The 12,365-nt window shown below is 41.8% G+C and overlaps 1 protein-coding gene across 9 annotated transcripts in view; it reads left to right on the top strand.

The window, feature by feature from the left end:
• The window catches only part of ELMO1 (engulfment and cell motility 1), a 592,800-nt gene that overhangs the window by 450,081 nt on the left and 130,354 nt on the right, over nt 1-12,365 (top strand). Inside the window, exon 1 of one of the 9 annotated variants that reach the window (XM_003268938.4) lies at nt 9,813-10,151. The exons of the other annotated variants lie outside the window; for them this stretch is intronic. The gene's annotated coding sequence lies outside the window, so the exon portion shown is untranslated. Of the gene's footprint in view, nt 1-9,812; nt 10,152-12,365 lie in introns of those variants that run through there. 9 annotated transcript variants of the gene reach the window in all.

Below are 12,365 nucleotides of genomic sequence, written 5' to 3' on the forward strand. Positions count from 1 at the left end.
CTGTGCCTCCTTCTGCAAAACAGAAAGGAGGAATTGGCATTCATGATGACACGAAAGGATGCCCTGCTACCACTTTGCTGGCAGAAACATTGACATTTCAGTAGAATTTTAAGAAACTGGTTGAGACAAGTTTCCTGTGGCTCATGATCCTTTGGCTCAATGTTGGACATTCACCAACATTGATTATCTCATTTGTAGAGCCATTCCATATAATACAGCTATTTAGAATCATAGTCATTCAAGGGGGGAAGACAAAGATGTGCATATAGATGTTCATTTCATTGTTACTTATGAGTGAGAAATTGAAAATAGCCCAACTATTCAACAGTGGGGATTGATAAATTAATTTATGGACACATTTATTTATCTGTTAAAATTTTTTTACTCATTCAGAATGATATTCATGAATAGTATCTAAATACCAGAAACACGTTTTGTACTATATTAAATGTGAGTAGAGCAGCATGCAAAACTATATCTCAACTAAATAAAACTACAAACTAAAAAGGATTGAAAGTTTTTTGTTTTTTTTTAAGACAGAGTCTCACTCTGTCACCAGGCTAGAGTACAGTGGCATGATCTTGGCTCACTGCAACCACCACCTCCTGGGTTCAAGCGATTCTCCTGCCTCAGCCTCCCGAGTAGCTGGGACTACAGGTGCACACCACCATGCCCAGCTAATTTTTGTACTTCTAGTAGAGACTTTTATTACACCATGCCCAGCTAATTTTTGTACTTCTAGTAGAGATTTTTGTACTTCTAGGGGTTTCACAATGTTGGCCAGGATGGTCTTGATCTCCTGACCTCATGATCTGCCCACTGCAGTCTCCCAAAGTGCTGGGATTGCAGGCGTGAGCCACGGCACCCAGCCAGATCGAATGATTTTAACAATGCCTTCTACGATGTTGGGTTGTGGGTTTGAAAGAAAAATGGTTTCTTCTGCATAGTATGATTAATTATATTTTTCTTTTTTACTATGTCTTTAATGTTCCCAATCTTTGCTACCTAACATGTATTATCTTACAATCACGTTTTTTAACGAAACACTTTAAATTATGTGGCTGTGGAACTGGCACCAAGCTCCTGGTGTGGTCTGATCAGTGGTGTCAGTCTAGGAGGAATTTCTTTATCTTGACATTGCATGTTATAAATTCAGGCTAAGTTTGTTTATTCTTCCTTGAAATAGAGCATGGGTTTGGGCCAGCTTTGCCAGCCCAGCTAGTGCCCAGCATCTTAGCCTGAAGTTGATTGGTACTGAGATCAAAAGCCCTCTCAGGCTTGATTCAAGAAAGACTCATTAACTGGAAGGAAGTTCTAAAGCAGATGTGATACCATTAAAAAAGTAAGCCACATTGCAGACAGAGCTGGACCCAGCACCTGGATTGCTTGTAAAATGGATTTCTGAAAGAGGTAGTGTTCAGGAGTGCTTCTCAGAGCACCCTAGTCCCTCTCAGACTGAGATTGCAGGAGTGGGAGAAGAAAGGAATGGGAGACAACAGGGGATGAGTCACTGAGATGTTTTCAGATATCCTCATCCCATGGCTGTAAATACAATGCTGGATAGAATGACAGAAGTACTCAGAAGAAGGCTTGTATAACCTCTCTAAGGTTTGCAGTAGGATTTTGTCTTCTTGGCTAAGTTATCAGATACATCTAGAGACGGTATTCCTGGTGTTGTATTAGTAAATCCAGCCCTAAAGGGTTCCAAGTATTGGTGAGAGCTGTGAAAAGAGATAAGTGTGCAATAGCCATAGCACATATATTGTATGGAAAGAATGCAAAGGAAAAATTACATAGAGGAAGAACTTTATTTAAGTGAGCATCATATGAATAGAAGCTCTCCAGGTGAGCAGAATAGAATCTGCTTGGAAAAGATATTAAATATAATGAAATTCATGAACAGAAAATGTAATAAATGGAACTTTATTATTTTCAAGATATTAAGGCTGCATTCTTGGGTTCCCAAGACTTGAAGGAAACACAGGGCAACATGTTAAATTGCATTATCTCAGGCACTTCCTAAATATTACTTGAATAGATGCACCAACTCCTCACTTCCCAACTGGGATTTTTTTTGTGTGTGAAATATGTTTTCTCAATGTGTGTTCGGAATAGCTGAGAGGTCCAACACAATAGACTCTCACAAAACATAAGCAAGAGCACTTATTCAAGGTTCAGTGTATGTGATTGTTTGAAAGATTTGCTTCATCGTTCTCATGCTTTTCATTGTGTGGAGAGAATTGTAGGCAATGCATTTTGGAAACCATGTTCTATATTTAGCTTGAGATGACTTGGTGGGGGCAGGGATACATTTTTGCATTGTATATACATGGATTGGTTATTGCCCTTCAGGGCCAATTTTTATTTTTATTATCAAATTAATTCCTTTCTGCAATTAGTAGCTTAAAATTGCAGGCAAGTACTGGACAATAAAATAAAATTATATTTTTTTCTAAATTTAATTTCTCCACAAATTAGGTTATAGAGCTTATTCTTGGTGAAGATTGAGAATAAGCTGTCAAATATCATTTGCTTAGGGGTCATGGTTCACATTTCAAAGCTTCTTTTGATTGGAAGTATTCATAGATAGAGAACAGTTTGAAGTGATCTGGCTCTTACATGCTGTTGCTATTGAAAGATGGGTTTAAGAACAGCAGTCCTGTTTTTGTGATGGCAGTGCTGGTTTGCTAAGACCAGGCACACTCTTAGTTGGTTTGTTTAGAGAGGTTATGTGTTGTTGCTGATATTCTGATATTCTGATAAAGCCAACTTATTACCAAGATCTAAAGTTAAAACAACTGGGTTTAAACAGGACTCACCCTAGAATTTCATATGGTGACTCGTTGGACCTATGGGTACCCTCCCCCTGTGGTTCCATATCTGGCCCTGTACGGACCTCTTGGATCCCCCTTTAAGCCTCTCTGCTTTGTCTACCCCATTCAGAACATGACCTCCCTGGAATTGACTGCCTTCGTCTCTAGTTTCTTCTTCTTCCTTGCTTGCCTGGGTAAGCTGAGTCTGCTTGTGTTCTTGACCTTGTTGGTTTCTGTCTTGCTCATCAGACCCTATTTTCTTCCCCACGTCCCTGGTGCACTCTTTTCTGTTGTAGTATAATCCTGTTGTCACAGGAGACCGGAATGCGTAGGTTATCTGTGAGCCTTTTCGTTTGATAAAATACCTATGAATGTGTGAGAAGAAAGAGCAGAAAAAGTAAGGGCATGAAATGTTTAACCATTTGAAAAAACATGGTGAGCCATGGGTTTAATCTCTACACACTGCAATGAAATTTGTCCTCTAATGAGAATATCAGAAACTAGTTTTTTTCTCAAAAGGTGGAATTATTTGCATGTGAAATGGGTGTGTTTTGGAATTGGAAGAGGTTTACTTATTCATTAGATCTGAAAACCAAGGAGGATGTGATGAAGCTTTCTTTTTCCTATGGCGAAGAAGCTGTTTCTCATTTTGCACCATCTAAAGGATATTCTACCATTGGCCCAGTCGCTTTTTGTCACCATATTGCCAGTGGATGTGCTTGGCAAGACTGAGCTGAGAATTTTGGCATTTTCATTTTTCCTTCTGGCTTGATTTTTCATCAGCCTGCAGTCCTGGAATTCATTTCCATGGTATATTTGGAAAATTCAAATTGGCAAGTGATAAACACAGAATTTCACCAACTATCCCTTTGAAGGCTTTCAGAATAATCAGAGATGCATCATGTTGGCCCTTTTTCTTCAGGCCCATGTTCTTCTGGGTCAGCCCATTCACTTATTCGGTCTGTGATGCCCCAGGAACTTCCAGACCTTGACTCTCCAGTCCTATGAATGCAAATCATGGTCACTTCTCCAAGCCTCGTGCTCTGGAAGAGGCAGGAAGAAATGCATGGGTTGGGGATCTGTTTATAGATGGGTATGCATTTTGTGGATCCTGGTGTTATTTCTTACTGTTTGTAGGTATTACTTACATGTTAGGCATTTTGTGGGTAATAAAAAATAGCAAAGACCAGAGAAAAAAATTCGTATTAATGACTCATATTTTATAACTCAGGCTTAGGATGCTTGGAAACAATCCCACCTGCTCCAGCTGCTTGCTTGGGGAGCTGTGAGGCCACAGTGGGGTGTGCTGCTCAGGGTGGTCCACAGATGGATACCTGAGTTTGAATCCTGAGTGACCCACTTTATTAGATGGCAGCTGGAGACATGTTATCTGAATGTCTTGGGCCTTCGTTTCTCCATTTGGAAATGGGGCCTTTTATAGCACAGGCCCATGGTAAGCTCTGCATCTGCATTTTCTGTTACTCTCCTAAGCTTCCACAGATGTCCAGGCTTATCACAGAGAGCTCAGCATCCTGGGACCAAAAGATAAAGTGACAGTGTGGCAGGGTTTGCACATTCTGCTCAGGATCATCGCCCCATGAAAGTGAGGAAAAGAGATGCACGTGCCTGTGTATGGGAATGTTTCTATGGAATATTATTGATATCTCCCTTTGAGGATAAAAAGAGTTGTAAAAGGTCTTCTGACTATGTTCAGTTCAGGTTTTGCATATGTTTTGGTCTTAAAAATGCACCATGTAAAATGATCAGAGATAACTATATACTGGTCAGCCCAAATACTAGAGAAATATCTCTCCAAAGTCTCTTTAATGAAATAAAGTAGTTTCACTGAGCCAGTAGTGGCTACACCTCTGACCCATTGGGGAAGTGTCCCCACTTCTGATCGCACACCCTTGGGAGATATGGTCTGATTCATTCTGCACTGGGCCTGTTGCTGTTATGGAAGCGATATCAGTGTGTTTTATGTGTGTGGGCTCATGCATGTGCAAGTGTATGTATGAGGGCATTGCATAAGAGGGCTAAGATGTAGGTGGAGAAGAGCCTGCTGCATATACACCCTACCTGTTTGGAATTTTCATGGGGCTAAGTACACTGATGACCTCCTTCATAAGAATGAATTAATCAAACAAAAATGGGTTGCAGCATAGCCATGTCATAAACTGTAGAGACCATTACCATCACCTTCATTGCTAGCAAGGAACATGAATCCTGATTAAATGGATACTCAGTGGAAGCATCCAGTTTGGGACCAGGAGCTGGAAAATGAAAGGAATGGGTATAAGTGCCGCCTCTCTTAGTGCCCAGTAAATGGAATCCCTTCTTCTGCTTCTTAAAGGCTCAATATATATGGTGCTCATTTCAGTTAAGACCTATAGGTGAACTAAGGAGAATTTGGACAGCCAGTTTAGAAATTACTCTATAATAGTCACTATATTTTTTATTCAAAAACACACGCATACCACCTAACATTCTTTTTTGATTTGTGGATTTATTAAAAAAATATTACAAATGTATAAGAATTACATCAGATTTAGTAATAATACATTTAATAAATCATGCTTATGGAAAGGAATAAAATTTCATGAGATTGAATCTGCCCCAAGACAATATGGGATAAATGGTACTGACAGTGCCTGCTCCAAGCAGAACAAAGAGTACAGGTTGTAACGTGTGAGCGAAATAGAAAGGGATGTCTTCTGACCTTTATTCAGATGCCCAGAGGTGATTCCCACCCAACCCCCTGAATTTTCTAAGTATTCGATACTGTGATTCCCTTCTCCTTTGTGTGGACAGCACGTAGTAAATCTGAATGTGTTCAGAAGCTGGATGATGGGCTACCTGTCATCCATGTGGAGCCTGTGGAGTACAAGTCCATTAGGTGTATGCAGAGCAGCTTCCTGCCAGTTCTTGGGAACTTGACAAGCAGTCATCCAAATATCATGCTAACAAAATCTAGGTTTCCCTCTTTTTGAGGCTCACCAGCAGCTCTGTAAGCTCGTATGTACTTTTTTTAACACAGTCTAGAAGGCGAAAAAATCGCCAGAAAGTCCAGGTTAACTAAATAGAGCACCGAGTCTGGGATCTCCATAACAAAACCACTGGACAAGATCCCATGGAAAAATTCTTTGGAAGTTTCCTCGAAGATGCTATAGCTATTTTTTTGTGAAGCGGCCCCTCTAAAAATACCGATGAAGCTGCTTATTTTCTAGAACTAAAACCATGACTAGCTAGGTGAACGAAAGAGCTTATCTGCTAGCTTTCAAATAGATGAGGGGGAGAAGGATTGAAGGCTAAAATAAAATTATCTGTTTACCTTGCAATTTTGTCTTAAAAATGAGCTTTTCAGGATAAAAATTACCTTGAAAAACTTTATGACATTTCACATAGTGTGAACAATAGTAATACATAGTCTTCCTACCTTAGTGCTGACGGATCTAATAGCATCTGTATTACCTAGTGAATGTGGTCTTTACGAACTTGCACGCTCTCTCTTCATAAACCTCCTTACTAGGATAACTACCAAGCACCAGACTGTACTGTCTACCCACCCTCCACTTTAACTTTGGATTATATGATACAACCAGAATTTGCAGTCATTCAAAAGAAAGATGATCTTACTCTCATGTAGATGGTCTTTTGTAATGGCTTGGAATAGTGAGACCCTCCATCCCATTCTCCAAAAAAATGCCTTTTTCCATTTTATATGTGGAAGATTAATTTTGGGTTAGTCTTCTCCTCCTTTACAAAAACATCTCTTAGCAGTGATTCCTAAACAGTGATGTACGTAAGAATTCCTGGAGTGCTTGGGAAAATATTCGTGACTGTACCCCCTGAAATTCTGGCTGGGGAGAGATGCACTTGGACCCCAGGAATCTGCATTTAATGAGAATTTCTAATGTAGATGATTCTTGTGGATCACACTTAAAGAATCTAGAGCTTGAATCCCTTGATTCAAATCCTGGCTCTGCTACTTTTTGTTGTTGTTGTTATTTCAGTCAAGTTGCTTAACCTCCTTATGCCTCAATTTCCTCATTTGTATAAATAGTGTAATAACATCTCACAGGGCTTTTGGGAGAATTAAATTGGTTAATCTAGATAAAGTGCTTAGAATGCACTGGATTATTAATTGCTGGGTTAATTCCTGGATTATTAATTGCTGAATTGTTATTAATTGCTGGATTAATTCCTGGATTATTAATTGCTCAGTAAATGTTAGCTAGATCAACCCAACAAATCACGGACATCTTGAAATAGATTGTTTCAATCAGGTTGGTATTCTGTTAATCTGTCATTCAGATCAGCTGAGGAATATATATCTTGGGTTATGTTGGTGTGTTAGGATGGGCAAGGAGTCATTTAATGGAGCACTGCAATGGGTTGTCATTGCTTGTAGGATAAGAACCAGACTCCTTAACTTGGTCTCTAAGCATCTGCTGGTCTGGTCTTACACCATCCTCCCAGTTATTCTCACTGTGATCCATTCACATTTGGCTTCTTTCAGATTTTCAAAGATGCCGTGTTGCCTCCTGGCACACATGTGTTCTGTTTGGGTCACTCTTCCCTTCACTCTCAATTTATTAACTCTTACTCTTCCTTTAGATCGTGGCTTGATGTCACTTTCTCTGAAATGCTTTTCCTGATCTCACTAAGTGATTATTTGTGCTAAGAGAACACAGAGTTCATAGCCCTGTTTTTATGCTCCATATCACAGTTATGCTTAATATTTTTGCCTCCTCTACTAGAGTCTGCAGGTTGTAAGGCAGAAACCTTGTCAGTTGTATCACTAGCACAACTGCCTGGCATATAGATACTTGCTAAATATTTGTTGAGAAAATTATTAAATTTTGATTGAGGAAGACTTGGATGGAATGATGGTTTTGGCATAAACAGTGAGGATTTGGACAGCCTTTAAGAGGATGGGAAGGCAAAGAGTGGGTGTCCCCATGGCAGAGGAGACTAGGCAGGACGGTTTAGAGGAGATGTTCCAGAAAGGTGGTAGAGAAAACCTGAGCCATCCACCACCCTGAGGGTGAAGGTTGTCTGGGCAGAGCTGAGAAAGATTGACAGTGTTGGCGTTGGGTGCTGTACCTGGGTGAGACTTTCTTCCTATACTTAGTGGCATAAAGAGACAAAATGGAAAACCAGGATTCATATTCTTGAAGGTGCAAATCCAACATCAAGACCCATGGGTGACCAGGCATCATGGCTCCCGCCTGTAATCCCAGCACTTTGGGAGGCCAAGGTGGATGGATCACCTGAGGTCAGGAGTTCGAGACCAGCCTCTCCAACATGGTGAAACCCCATCTCTACTAAATATGCAAAAATTAGCCAGGCATGATGGCACATGCCTGTAATCTCAGCTTACTGAGGAGGCTGAGGCAGGAGAATCGCTTGAACCTGGGAGGAAGAGGTTGCAGTGAGCCAAGATTGCACCATTGCACTCCAGCAAGACTGTCAAAACAAAACAAAACACCAGTGGGCTATAGCTGAGCATTGGAGTTGGATGGATATGGGGTTTATACTGAGCTTCATTTAGGAAGAAAGGAGGCCGAGGGCGACTGTTGCTGTTTGGACAGTGGATGTGTGGTAGATGGATAGTTCAGCTTGGCTTCAACAATCAGAAACACACAAAGAGCAGGTCCCAGCCTCCTCAGAAGCCTCATCTGGGTCATTATGGGCTAGGGGTCCCAGGCTTGCAGAGACCTTTAAGGAAGAGAAGGTTCTCCTTGAGGTTGTTATGATGCCAAGGCAGATGACGATAGGGCAGAGAGTAATTCCTTTCTCTCTAACATAAGCCCAAATCGGTGCCTTCAGTGACACTTACCATTTTCCATCAATCTCTGTGGAACTGAGGGCTTCCGCAGACCCCTGAGTGAGATTGCCACCTTATGAGCCCCTTCGAGTCTGACCAGGATGTGCAGCCATTCACTGCTCAGTGGCGACCCCTGCTGCTAAGGAGAGAGATGGCAGCACATTCAGAGTTGGTGACATTAATTCTAGTCATGCAACCCGGGGGAATTTGGAGCAAGCAGGGGAGGAGTCTGAGGGGATGAAAATGGGCTGAGAAAATCCAGGGAGATCCCTAGTGTTCAGGGTGCCTTGATGAGGTGCTAATGCAGAAAAGAGCTGGGCCTGAACACTCCGTACTTACAAAATCGTCCACAAGCCGCCAGTGTAATCGCTTCATTCCAAAGGTTTGCTAGGAACCACCACGGTGCCCTCTGAGGAATACCATTGCAAACTTTAACTTTTATTTGTGGAGCTCTCAGTGCTGTTAGGCAACAAGTATTTTTAAAGATACTCCTCTAATTCTCTAGGTTAAAAGTTGCAGTAATTTTAATTAGGGGTGGAGGCTGTTTATGTTTGTTTACATCCAGGGTAGGAATTAGAGTATAGATCCTCCCAGTGGAACCTCTGCTGGGATGCTCTCGAATGCTTGCATTCCTGGGTATGTGAGCACCCCTGGTGTGCATGCATTGTGTGTACATGGCAAGGTATCGCGCGTGGTTCTATGACATTTCTGGACAAAAACTGTATGTGAAGAGAAGGTAGGAGAAAGCAAACTCACAATCAAATAAAAGTAGAGGGGAAGGGATGAGATTGCCGTTGATTATGGGTCTGGCAGCAGATGTTCTACACGAATCCAACTCGCTGCAGCCGGTCTGTTTCTATGGCAACAGAATCAGTAATTATTGAGCCCAGGCACTCCCCCCTTTCTCCCAACAAGGTGGAGGCTGATGAATACGAACTATCTCCAGCCCATCACCAGCTTTTTCTTTTTCTTCTTGTCCTTATTTGTTTTTTAGTTCTTTATAAGAAAAAGTGGGGGATATTGAGAAGTACCAAGAAGGGGAGCTATGTGTTTATTGACAAAAGAGCATAGGACACTAAAATAGAAACGAAGTTATTATTTTTCTCTTGTGCTACTCTAAGAGAAAAGCTCTTCCTAGAAAAGCCGATGATCTCTGAAGATGCTAAATAGATGAGCAGGAGTTTCCCTGAAATGGAGGCGCCCTTTGATTGGCTGATCTTTCCTCGACTCCTGCCAATCGGAGCATCCCTGGGCTCCAGCTCCATAAACATAAGCAAAGCTACATGCTTATTCCTCTGGACTTGGAGTGTATACCATTCAAAGGTGTGCGGCGGGTCTCTGTTCACATGGCTCAACTGGAAACCTGTTTCATGAACAAGCTTACTCAGGAACCATCTGGTGGTATTCCAGCACATTGTTCTTCAGGGGGACGACTCTAAGTCGCTTTGTGGTGGCAGCAGCTTAGAATCAGTATTTGTGGTTGGGAAAGATGGACTTACGGGAGCTTGGTGAGTAAACCTCCGTCTCACACATCTGTCCACCGGTATTATCAGCCTGAGCTAAATGTAGCTTTGTCCTATTGTCTGCTGAGAAAACTGAATTGGAACAAGCACATGGAAGAGCGGGCATTCAAGGGTTCCCATGATGTAGGAGACTGTGAATTCAAAAGACTGCATGCTTTGCTTGGGTCTGATCCGATTTGTAGTTGACTGTACATTATACTTGGACATTGGTTGTCTTGTTAGGATTAGTGTAAGGAGCAGAGTTCTGCTTTATTTCCCTGGGTGTTGATGCATTTCAAAAGAAAATGCTTTTAAAGCTACATTAATAATAAGAGTCAACCCTGTGTCTTGCTAGGAAGAGAGAAAAAGGTGCAGGCACGGAGCCCGGAGCCGCTTGATTGTGTTGCTGGTGTTTGCATTGTGAAGAGAGATGTTATTACAATCGTCTGTCAAACACTTCTTCAGACCCCCAGCCACGGAACGAAGCATCTCTTCTCCGTGTGCCACTGTTCTCTGCTTGGGAAATGTGTAACTGAGCAAGGTCACGTCCTTTCCTTTTATGAAACCTGTCTCCAAATTGAAATATGTTTTTTAATTAATTGCAAAGATAAAGTGAAGTGCAGTTGGAAAGATTGTAGCAGTCAAAAAGCATGCTTCAAAATGACTCTATTTTGCATCCTTTCAAACCTCTGAAAAACCAGAGAGGGTTTGCAAAGTTATATTCAAGGATTGGCTCTCTGCCAGGAAAGGGATGCTCTGAGCTATTGCTCTGCTCCCTGGGGTTTAATTTTCTGACACTGGTGATGAAATTTTCAATTTCGTTGGGTAGAAACAGGAAGAACAAGAAAGCAGTACTATAAACAGGCAATAGAGGGGCAGCGTGGGGAACGAGAAACTCTTTGCCTGTAGGGACCCTTCTAGCTGCAAACTTAAAAATGTATGTGGCAAGATGCAACCCAAGCACAGAGCAGGATTCCAGATGAACTATAATCATTCTGAACAGGGAGAGGAAAGGTAATGCCATTGGCTTGGGTGCAGAGAGTGGGGCTGAAGTCGGGGCTTCTATCTCTGCCTAAGATCTTTTCCCCTGTTTGTCTCCTGATTTTGAGGATTCATCACTGTTATTTTTTTAAAATGTGATTTCCTGTCTTATGTGCCTGAAAGTGTCATAGCACACTTGATGTCTTCTATTTACCATCCACTTGACTTCAAATAATGGGGAGAGGAAAAGAGAATGAAGCATTATGATCTGGTTTATGAAGAAATGCACACGAACTAGTCAAACGAGAAATCTTATTGGTTTGTCCTTTTTAAAAAATGTCATTTTGCATAGGAGAATGTTGTGGGTCTTCACGTGGCTTTAGAATAGAATTCACTTTATCCTAAATGGGACCTGTGATGAATGGTTAAAGAAACAGAAGAGCTAGGAAGCTTTCGCCTATAGAAGACTCAAGGCAGGGTGAGGGTGACTGGGTGTCTGGGAGAGACCGTCTACTCTGTCTATTAAAGAAGTAGGGCTGACGTTACAGGAGAGGGAGAATTTCCTAACTGCGGGTGACAATGCATCGGGGACACCTGGTCACTTGACAAGGTCAGTGACCTGTTTGTTAGCTGAAGGCCTTTCTAGAGATGTAGGCTGCTCTCTGATCCCATGAGGCTCCAGATGGCTGGATACATTGAGAATTCTGCCTGACTGGAAGAGCTTGTGTGCATGTTAACTCTGCCTGCTGCACCGCACTCCTCAGTACACCTCGATGCTCGATTTTGAGGAAGTCTGATTTCTAGAGGATGTGCATTAAGTGGCAGTCAGCTCGTTAGAGTCAATGTCCATTTGCCTTGGCCCCTTCTCTCCCCCAGTAGTGTCACTTTACATGAGCGAAGTGCTGGCACCTGTTGGTAAGAATGAGAGAAGAAACCAGCTTTTTATGGAAGCAGTAAAAAATGTTTATTAAAAAAAAAGATCTAAAACAGTAGTTCTTAAGCTATTATTGGATCATGGAACTCTTTAAGAATGTGAAAGCTATGAACCTCCTCTCTGCTCCCCCCATCCAAAAAAAATGCATTCATGCACAAACACATAATAACACTTTGATAATCAGGCATCCTAGGGTAAAGCAGGATCCCTGTCCTGGGGGAAGAGCCAAGAATGTATCATACCCCGAAGTTCATTGTCTCCTTATTTTCAGATGGGTCCGCTAAATGCTGCAGCCCCACCTCAAT

The sequence above is a fragment of the Nomascus leucogenys genome, chromosome 17 (assembly GCF_006542625.1).
Source record: "Nomascus leucogenys isolate Asia chromosome 17, Asia_NLE_v1, whole genome shotgun sequence".
In the NCBI taxonomy this organism is placed as follows: domain Eukaryota; kingdom Metazoa; phylum Chordata; class Mammalia; order Primates; family Hylobatidae; genus Nomascus; species Nomascus leucogenys.